Here is a 9,187-nt window from a genome sequence, read left to right as displayed (position 1 = left end):
CCTTGGCCGAATTGTCGAGTAGAGGTCCAAAATACACCCCGCGGGTGGAATTGTGCGAATTAACAAGTTCTTCAAAAGACTACTGAAGCAGATAAAACAAAAGACACAATGGCAGCTTAGGAGGCGGCAGGCGGATTCGGGGGGTCGGAGGAGGTGCCAGCATCAGGCGTCGGGGCGGTCGGCCGGCTAGTCTCGGCTTGATCGCCTCCGGCAGCAGTCGGGTCGGTCGCACGTGGCTCATTGCTGGAGGGACGGTCCGGCTGAGGTTGGCCGTCTGCTCCGTCTTCTGGTGCCTCCACCTCGCCCTCATCCTCCGCCTCGTCCTCCTCCTCGACGCTGGAGCCAATCACCTCCGCCGAGTCTTCGCCATAGTCTGGGTTCATCCCAAACCACTCCGGCGGTACCTCCTCGCCGTCTTCAGACCGCTCGTGGACGAAGATGCTCGTGTCGGTGTACTCGGCGATCTCCGTAGCATGCTTAACGAGGGCGTCTTCCGCAGCCGCCAGCTCCGGCTGGGCCTCCGACCAAAGCGTGGCCAACCGGTCTAGATCCAGCCCCGGGTACCACGCCTTGACGAACTCCAAGGCCCGACGCGCTCTAGCCCGGGCCGAAGAGCCCTTCCAGGCCTCGAGGCGACCAGCCGTGACCTTCAACCAGTTGGCCGTCAGGCTGGGGGTGCGCGGAGCCTGCATATCCGGCCAAAGGGCGGAAATCGCTTGGGCACCGACGCGCTGAAGCCGGCGTAGCATCCGGTGAGCCGGCCGAAGGCGAGCCTCAATGCTCAAGATGTGCTCATCAAGAGTTCGGGGGGCATCGGCGGCGATCTCCGCGCCCTCTGCCCTCCGACTTCCGCGATCGGCCTCGATGGCTTGGATAGCGGCCTGCGACTACCCAGGGAAAAAGTCTGCAAAAGACACGAAGAAACGAAGAAGCAAGTCAAAAACCAGGAGTCGGCACGATCTAAGTCGGCAGCTCGAAGAAAGAAAATAAAGAGACTCATCATCAATGATGTCTTCAATCTCGTGGAAGCCGGAGGACAGCAGCGCCTCCTTGTCAGACCAGGAGGAGCGCTCGCTCGCGAACTCGGCCAAGAGGGCGGTTTCCGTCTCCTCCGCCTCCCTCTGCGACTTCGCAAGCAGCTCCTTCTGCTCCGCCAACTAAGTGGCCAGCAGATCGCGCTCTGTGGGGAGCCTGCTGCACTCCTCCCCTTTGGCGAGTAGGGTGGAGTTGGCTTCGTTCAGCTGCTGTTGAAGAGTAGCGTTGGCTCCTGAAGGAAAGGAAGAAAGACAACAGTCGTCAATAAAGTAGGTCGCCGGGGAGATCCGGCCCGACTGCTCAGCAGTCGGCCCGAATCTTGGGGACTACAGCCCGCGGGTGCGCTAGCGCGCCCCCGCAGAGAAGAAAAAAGAGGGAAGGACTTACTCCGGCTCTCCGCCAAGTCAGCGGTCCGCTTGCCCAGCTCTTCAACATTTCGGTTGAAGGCAGTGACGCGGAGGTTATGGTAATCCTGCAACAAGCATTTCAGACAAAGTTAGTGCCCAGAAGTTCATCAATTGGAGTTCCGGGCCGCCTGCTCAGCAGCCAGCCCGAAACTCGGGGACTACACCCAGTGGGTGCACTGGCGCACCCCCATAGAGAGGAACAAGAAAAACAAAGGCCCAAAGAAAAAACATACCCGGACGGCCGCCCGCGACTCTAGGAACGCCTTGGTGCAACTCTGGAAGGCGTCGCCCTCAGCGCGGAGCTTCGCCTGGATGTCCAGGAGCGCCTGGTTTAGCGGCCCTATGCCGCATCCTCGCACCCACCCAACAGGTGCGGCGCTCGTCGCTTCGGCATCTGGAGCCGCCGAGCTGGCGGTGCCGGCTTCCAGGGGGCGCGGTGCCGAAGTCGCCTTCTCCAGACGACGGCCCGCTGGCGAGCCGACCTGGAGGAGTAGCCTCGCCACGACGTCGTCTTCGGTCGGCGGCACCGGAGGGTCCGCTGGCTGCTCGCCTTGCACGCCTTCAGACGGCGGCGGAGGCAGCGGCGGAACGTTCGCGCCCGGAGTAGAGGGCTCACCGCCTTCCCTCTCCTCGACGAGGTTCTCCCTGCCGGCTTCTCCAGTCTGCCCCGTGAACTCCGGGGGCGGCAGCGCAGAGTTCAACGGGGTAACAAGCAAGGCTGACTGGCGGCGTGCGGCTTCCTCAGCCTGCTGCTTCGCCGCGGCGGCGGCTTCGGCCTCCACTAGTTTTTTCTTAGCGGAGGCCTCTGCCCTGTCGGCCTCCGCCTTCTCCAGGCGGAGGGCTTCTTCTTCGTTGCGCTTCTCCTGCGCATTCCGCTCCATCGCCTCCCGGAGGTCGGCAGCAGGGTCTATCCGCTGAGTGGTGGCGGGCGTCTCCGCTGACCCCATGACGGAGGCGGCGGCGACCTGCTCAAGAGAGAGGGGAGCCCTGAAGAAAGAGGGGCGAGCAGAGACTCAGACAAAACACGAAGAAAGAATAAACTTTGAAAACAGAATACTTACGCAGAGACCAACGGCGGCTTCTTCACTTTCTTACGAAAGCGGATGGCCTTCGCGGCTGCCTCGTCCCGCCGAGTCGCCACAGCCGAGCCCTTGGGCTTCTTCGGCCGCCTGCCGAACAAAGTCGGCACAGCCCGGCGCTTCTTCCCGCCGCCGGGAGCGCCGACGCGGCAGAAGAGCTCGTGCCCGGCTGGCTGGCTCCTGGCCGATGGCGAGGGGCGACTCCTCCCTCGGCGTCGTCTTCAGGCCAGTCGGCCAAGGTAGCCGAGGGCCTGAAGTCGCCTGTCGTCCCTCCTTCACCCTCGGCGTCGTCTTCCAGAGCCGCCGCCCCTAGATCGGGGTCGTCGATGTCGCTCTCCGCCCGGTCGGCGACGAACTCACGGGCCGGCCCCAAGGTGCCAGCTGGTGGGTGAAGAAGGGGATTCTAACCAAAGCCGACTGATCAGAACAAAACTCGGCAAGAAGAAGACAATCCAAAGAAAGAAAAGAAAGGCGATTCACCACGGGCGGGGGGTTGGCGCGGGAGTACGGCTCCTTGCCGAATCGCCAGTCCTCCGGGAGCCTGCTGTCCAAGAGGTAGTTCACCATAAGGGCCACCTCTTCGTGAGGCATGTCCTTGGTGCACATCCGACTCGGGCCGCGGCCCCCGCTCATCTGGCATATCAGGTGAGGGCGGCCTTGGAGTGGGAGAACTCGGCGCGAGACGAAGGCGGCCAGCAGGTCCGGACCAGTCAGACCCTCCGACTGCGTCAGCACTCGGAGTCGCGTGATGGCGCCGGCTCCCGCAAGCATCAACGACCTGGCCCGGTACGACCAGTTGGGCAGTCTGCCAGCCGGCGGGCCGGCTTCGAAAGCCGGCATATTGACCCAGTCGCCCCTCGTGGTGACGTTCCTGATGTAGAAGTAGGACCTCTGCCACATCTTCACCGACTTCAACAGCGAGATGGAGGGATAGTGGTTGTCGGCTCCTGTCCTTCGCACGGCGATGAAGGCGCCGCACTGAGCCGGCACGCCCGCAGCCTGGGTGCCGAGCTTGGAGAAGAACTCCCCCCAGAGCTTGAGGGTGGGGAGGACTCCGAGGAAGCCTTTGCACAGAGCCACGAAGGCGGACAATAGCACCACTGTGTTGGGGGTGAGGTGGTGCGGCTGGAGGCCGTAGAACTCCATGAACGACCGGAAAAAGCTGCTCGCCGGCAGCCCCAACCCGCGCAGGCAGTGCGAGCGGAAGATGACCCGCTCGCTCTCCTGTGGGGCGGGGGAAATCTCCCCCGCCGGCGCAAGGCGCACCTGCACATGATCTTCGCCGGGAAGCCGACGGGTCCGGCGGAGGAACTCGATATGGTCTTCGTGGACTTCGGAGCCGTCCCAGGTGCCGGAGCGCACTGGGGGAGGCGCGACAGCGGAGGAAGAACTCATCGCGAAGCTGTCACGCAGCGTTCGCCGGAGCCTGGGCATGCGACGGAGCGAAGAAGAGGAGAGGAAGCAGGAGAGCAGGAGCTGCGAGGAGGAAGAAAACAAGGGGTAGTGGGAAGGAGGGGCGCGTGTGCCCCCCTCTTCCCCCTACTTATAGCCCCGTGGGCTGCGAAGCCGAGGGGTTGGACGTGGGGATTAACTGCGCCCGCAACCCCACGACCCCCACGATCCACGTAAAGTTACTGCGCGAAGTAACTTCACGGGAATCCCAACTGTCCACCGGGGCCGCAGTGGATCCGCTCGGGCGCCGAGGCGCAGTAGTGGCGGGCCCCGCCTACGGGCCCGTCCCGTCACGCGCGTGGGCTGGCAGGACGGCCTGGCCACGTGCCCTCGCGCGACAGGCGAAAAACGGGCGGCGGCCTGGAAGCTTAGCTAGCACGCCACTTGAAATCCGCCGCGACGTTCGAACTACTGAGCAAGTCGGAATTGAGTGAGTCCGAGTTGGGCGAGTCCGACTCCTCCTAGTCAGCCTGGCAGAAGTCAATCAAGACCATGTGTTGAGCACCCGAAAAGAGAAACTGCTGAGGCTTCTCGGCCGATCGTCCGCGGCGCCTCACCAGCTTCGGGGACTACTGTTGGAGTAATGGGCCACGGGTAGGCCAACCCGTGCCCCATAACCTTTCAAGACATCGGGGCAGGCTGCGCCCCTCAAGACCACAGGGCGAAGAGCCGCCTCCTGGGGAGTCTATGGCAAGGCGGCCGACTGCCCGCTCGCGGCCGAGTCCCAGGGGCGACTTCTAGAGAAGTCGGCTTTGGGGAGTCGGCCGGCGACTCCAACAAACTGTGACCTCATCGAAGGGGACGGGGCAGGGGCGTGGCTACAATGAAGCCCACTCCCCGTCCCTTACCAAGGGCAGGCATGGCTACAGCACGCCGTACTTGGGAAGATCTCCCTGCGGCGTGACACTGTTGCCCGGCCGACCCTGACATCAGCACCACTATACCGGGTCCTGCGTCCACGACGGCTTGTCTGTATGGCCTGGAGGCAGCGGGGCCCACCAGTCAGCGAGACCTCGGGAGTCGGCGGGAGAACCGCCAGTCAGACCCGTCGGGAGTCGGCCCGGGGGAGTCGGCCGAGCCCTCCCCCGGGGCCCACACGCCATTAATCAAGAAGAGATGGGGAGTGGCCACAGTGATCGCCCGCCAGGCGGCGGGGCTGTTGCCACGATCCCATGACCAAGCTTGCGTCATCAAAAGCACGACTACAGTAATCAGCAGCCGGCAAGACCCGCCCGCAGCGGACGCGGCCTGTCGGCTCCGTACCAGACCAGTCGGCGGGACCCACCAGTCGGCGGGCCCCAGCAGTCGGTGGAGAAGTCGAAGGTAGGAGGCACTGACGGCTGGGCCCGGGCCCAGTCGAATTACCATTGTACCCCTGGGGGGTAGGCCTATATAAACCCCCCAGGACACCCATGCAAAGGGTTGGATCCCGGTAGTTCTAAACCAAACCAGATAGAAGGAGAGAGCTGGCCTTGCCCTCTCCTACCACCCGAACAGCTCAAGGAGCGACCTTGTAAACACTTGGCCATAGTGATCATGCGGAGACCCCGCAGAGCAGCAGTAGGGGTGTTATCTCCCCAGAGAGCCCTGAAGCTGGGTAAGATTCGCCGGCGTGCATGTCTTCGCCTCATCCCGTTTCCAGGCACCGGCGACGTTCTACTCGCCCCCACCATGATAAGCCATCCGTTGGCATATGTCGCACCAAACCCCCGACAAATAAACAAGAAAACCCGACTTTGAAAAAACTGGATAGAGTTCTTATGTCTCCTGATTGGGATGATTTATACCCTCTCGCCTCTGTTCATAAACTGGTCAAGGATATATCAGATCACAATCCTTTGTTGGTGGATGGTGGGAGTGCTTCCTCTAGAACACCAGGCAACAGGTGTTTTAAGTTTGATAATGCCTGGCTCAGTAATCCAGACTTCCTTCCTCTGGTTGCTGATATTTGGTCTAGGCCAGTATACACTTTAAATCCCATTGATTCCTTGAATATTAAGCTTAAGAGAATCAAGAAATTTTTTAAAGGATGGGGGTCCAATTTGTTTGGTCACAATAAGATCAGAAAAAAAATCATCAAGCTCGAACTACAGGAGCTTGAAAAACTGAAGGAGGCTCATGGTTTATGTGGGGAAGCATATACTAGGAAGTTGGAAATTCTAGTAGAGCTTAATAAGATGTATGTTGAAGAAGAACTCCACTGGCATCAATTTTCTAATGAGAGGTGGCTTTTGAAAGGAGACAATAACACTGACTTTTTTCATAAAGTAGCTAATGGCCGTCGTAGGAAAAACTCCATGATCTCCCTGGAGTGTGGGTCCACTATTATAGAAGGTACTAAAAACCTACTTGCCCATGCTACTGAGTACTATAAAGCCTTGTTTGGACCAGCTCCTGACAATATTTGTCAGATAGATGCGAATTTGTGGTCTCAGGAAGAGACGATTACTCCTGATGATAATGAGGACTTGACTCGACCTTTTTCTTTGTAAGAAATCAAAAAAATCTTTATTTGACATGAAAACTAATTGTGCTCCTGGTCCAGACGATATTCCTGTTGAATTTTATCAACACTGCTGGGAGGTAGTAGCTCGTGATCTCCTTTGCCTGTTTGAGTGGTTTCATGAAGGCAAGTTAGATGTGCAACGTCTTAACTATGGCATCATAACTTTGTTGCCTAAGTCGACTGATGCTAACAGAATCCAGCAGTATAGGCCCATTTGTCTATTACGTTGCCCATACAAACTACTCACCAAAGCCATGGATATTAGAGTTAGCAAATATGCTCATAAGCTGTTTAGTATTCAACAGAATGCCTTCATTAAGGGGAGACACATAGTAGATGGAATCCTATCACTACATGAGGTTCTGCATTATACCCACTTCAAAAAGCAAGTGGGAGTGGTTATTAAACTTGATTTCGAGAAAGCACATGACAAAGTCAATTGGGACTTTTTGCTTGATTGTCATAGGAAGCGTGGGTTTAGCTCTAAGTGGTGCGGATGGGTCTCTTAAATCCTAAAAAATGGCACGGTTAGTGTCAAGATCAATGATGAGGTGGGACCATACATTAAAAGTGCTAAGGGGGTGAGGCAGGGGGATCCTCACTCCCCTTTCTTGTTTAATATTGCGGCTGATTACCTGACCAAAATGGTACTCACAGCTCAAAAAAATGGTCTCATTAAAGGGTTAGCTGCTGATCTTATTGAGAATGGCGTTGGTATCCTGCAATATGCGGATGACACAGTGCTTTGTTTTGAACATGATGTTGACAAAGCTGTAAACATCAAACTCTTGCTTTATCTCTTCAAGCTTATGTTTGGGCTTAAGATCAATTTCGAGAAGAGTGAGATATTTAGTATCGGGGGGGGGGGGGTAATGATACTGATTTGGTTTATGCCGACATGTTTGGTTGTCAAGTGGGCGTACTTCCTATGAAATATTCGGGAGTCCCTGTTACTTATTCTGCCCTCAAGAACGTGAATCTAGATTTCCTTGACGGTAAAATGATCAAAAAGCTTGATGCCTGGGTAGCTTATGCGGCATCTTCTGGAGCCAGACTGACTTTGTTAGTGTCCAGTTTGGATGGAATTCCCTCTTTCCTTATGTCAATGTTCCTCTTCAATAAAACTTTCATTGAGAATTTGGATAAACATCGCAAACGTTTCTTTTGGAGGAGAAAAAAAGAAACGGGGGTACCATATGGTTAAGTGGACGAGGATTTGTCGATCGAAAAAATTGGGGGGCTAGGGATTAAAGATCTTCATAAACAAAATATTGCCCTGCTCATTAAGTGGTGAACGAGTGATGGGCTATGGCAGCGTATAGTAAGAGCTAGATACTTCAGGAACAAAACAGTGGCTAACATTCGGAGCCACTTTTTGGACTCCCCCTGCTGGAAAGCGATTATGAAGGTCAAGGATTCATATATGGCGAGGAGAAAAATTAAGATTGAAAGTGGAAACCTTGCTAGGGTCTGGTATGACCCTTGGGTTGATAATATTGCGTTGAAAGACCGCTTTCCTGATCTATTTACTATATGTCAGGAACAAGATTGCACTGTTGCATCCTGGGCGGCAAACAATTATGAACCTGGCTTCAGACGTAGACTGATTGGGGGGTTAGGCGAGCAGTGGGCTTGGATGGTTACGGAAGCTAAAAAACTGTCGTTGAATGATTCCCCGGATAAGATTCTATGGGCCTTTGGTAGTAAAGGGAAATTTACTACTAAATCCTTATATGAATGGTTGGAAAGGAATTTATCAGGTCCTAACTATAAGATGGTGTGGAAAACACCTATCCAATTGAAAATTAAAATCTTCCTTTGGCAGCTGTTTCAAAATGCAGTTCTTACTCGTGATAACATGCGCATTAGGAACTGGCCTGGAAATCCCACGTGCTCCTTCTGTGCTGACATTGAAACAACAAATCATTTATTCTTTACCTGTTCGCTTGCTCGTTTGGTATGGGGAGTGTTGGGCATGACGGCTGGGTCATCCTGTTGTCCTCGTTCTCTTTGGCAAAGCTTCGCTTGGCTGTATAATCCGGGAGGGAAACATTTCTACATGATGATTATTGCTGCAATATGCTGGGGGGTTTGGATCCTCCGCAATAAAGTTACATTTGATAATCATATTGTTCGTTCCCTTTGGAGGCTGTTTTTGTTGGGGAACGTAGTAATTTCAAAAATTTTCCTACGCACACGCAAGATCATGGTGATGCATAGCCACGAGAGGGGAGAGTGTGATCTACGTACCCTTGTAGACCGACAGCGGAAGCGTTAGCACACCGCGGTTGATGTAGTCGTACGTCTTCATGGCCCGACCGGTCAAGCACCGAAACTATGGCACCTCCGAGTTCTAGCACACGTTCAGCTCAATGATGATCCCCGGACTCCAATCCAGCAAAGTGTCGGGGAAGAGTTCCATCAGCATGATGGCGTGGTGACGATCTTGATGTACTACCGTCGCAGGGCTTCGCCTAAGCACCGCTACAATATTATCGAGGTCTATGGTGGAAGGGGGCACCGCACACGGCTAAGAATATGATCACCTGGATAACCTTGTGTTTCTAGGGGTGCCCCCTGCCCCCGTATATAAAGGATCAAAGGGGGGCTGCGGCCGGCCAGGAGAGGGCGCGCCAGGAGGAGTCCTACTCCCTCCGGGAGTAGGATTCCCCCCTTTCCTAGTTGGAATAGGATTCGGGAGGGGGAAA

The sequence above is a fragment of the Triticum dicoccoides genome, chromosome 3A, assembly GCF_002162155.2.
Source record: "Triticum dicoccoides isolate Atlit2015 ecotype Zavitan chromosome 3A, WEW_v2.0, whole genome shotgun sequence".
Classification (NCBI taxonomy): Eukaryota; Viridiplantae; Streptophyta; class Magnoliopsida; order Poales; family Poaceae; genus Triticum; species Triticum dicoccoides.
This window is presented reverse-complemented; position numbering follows the sequence as displayed.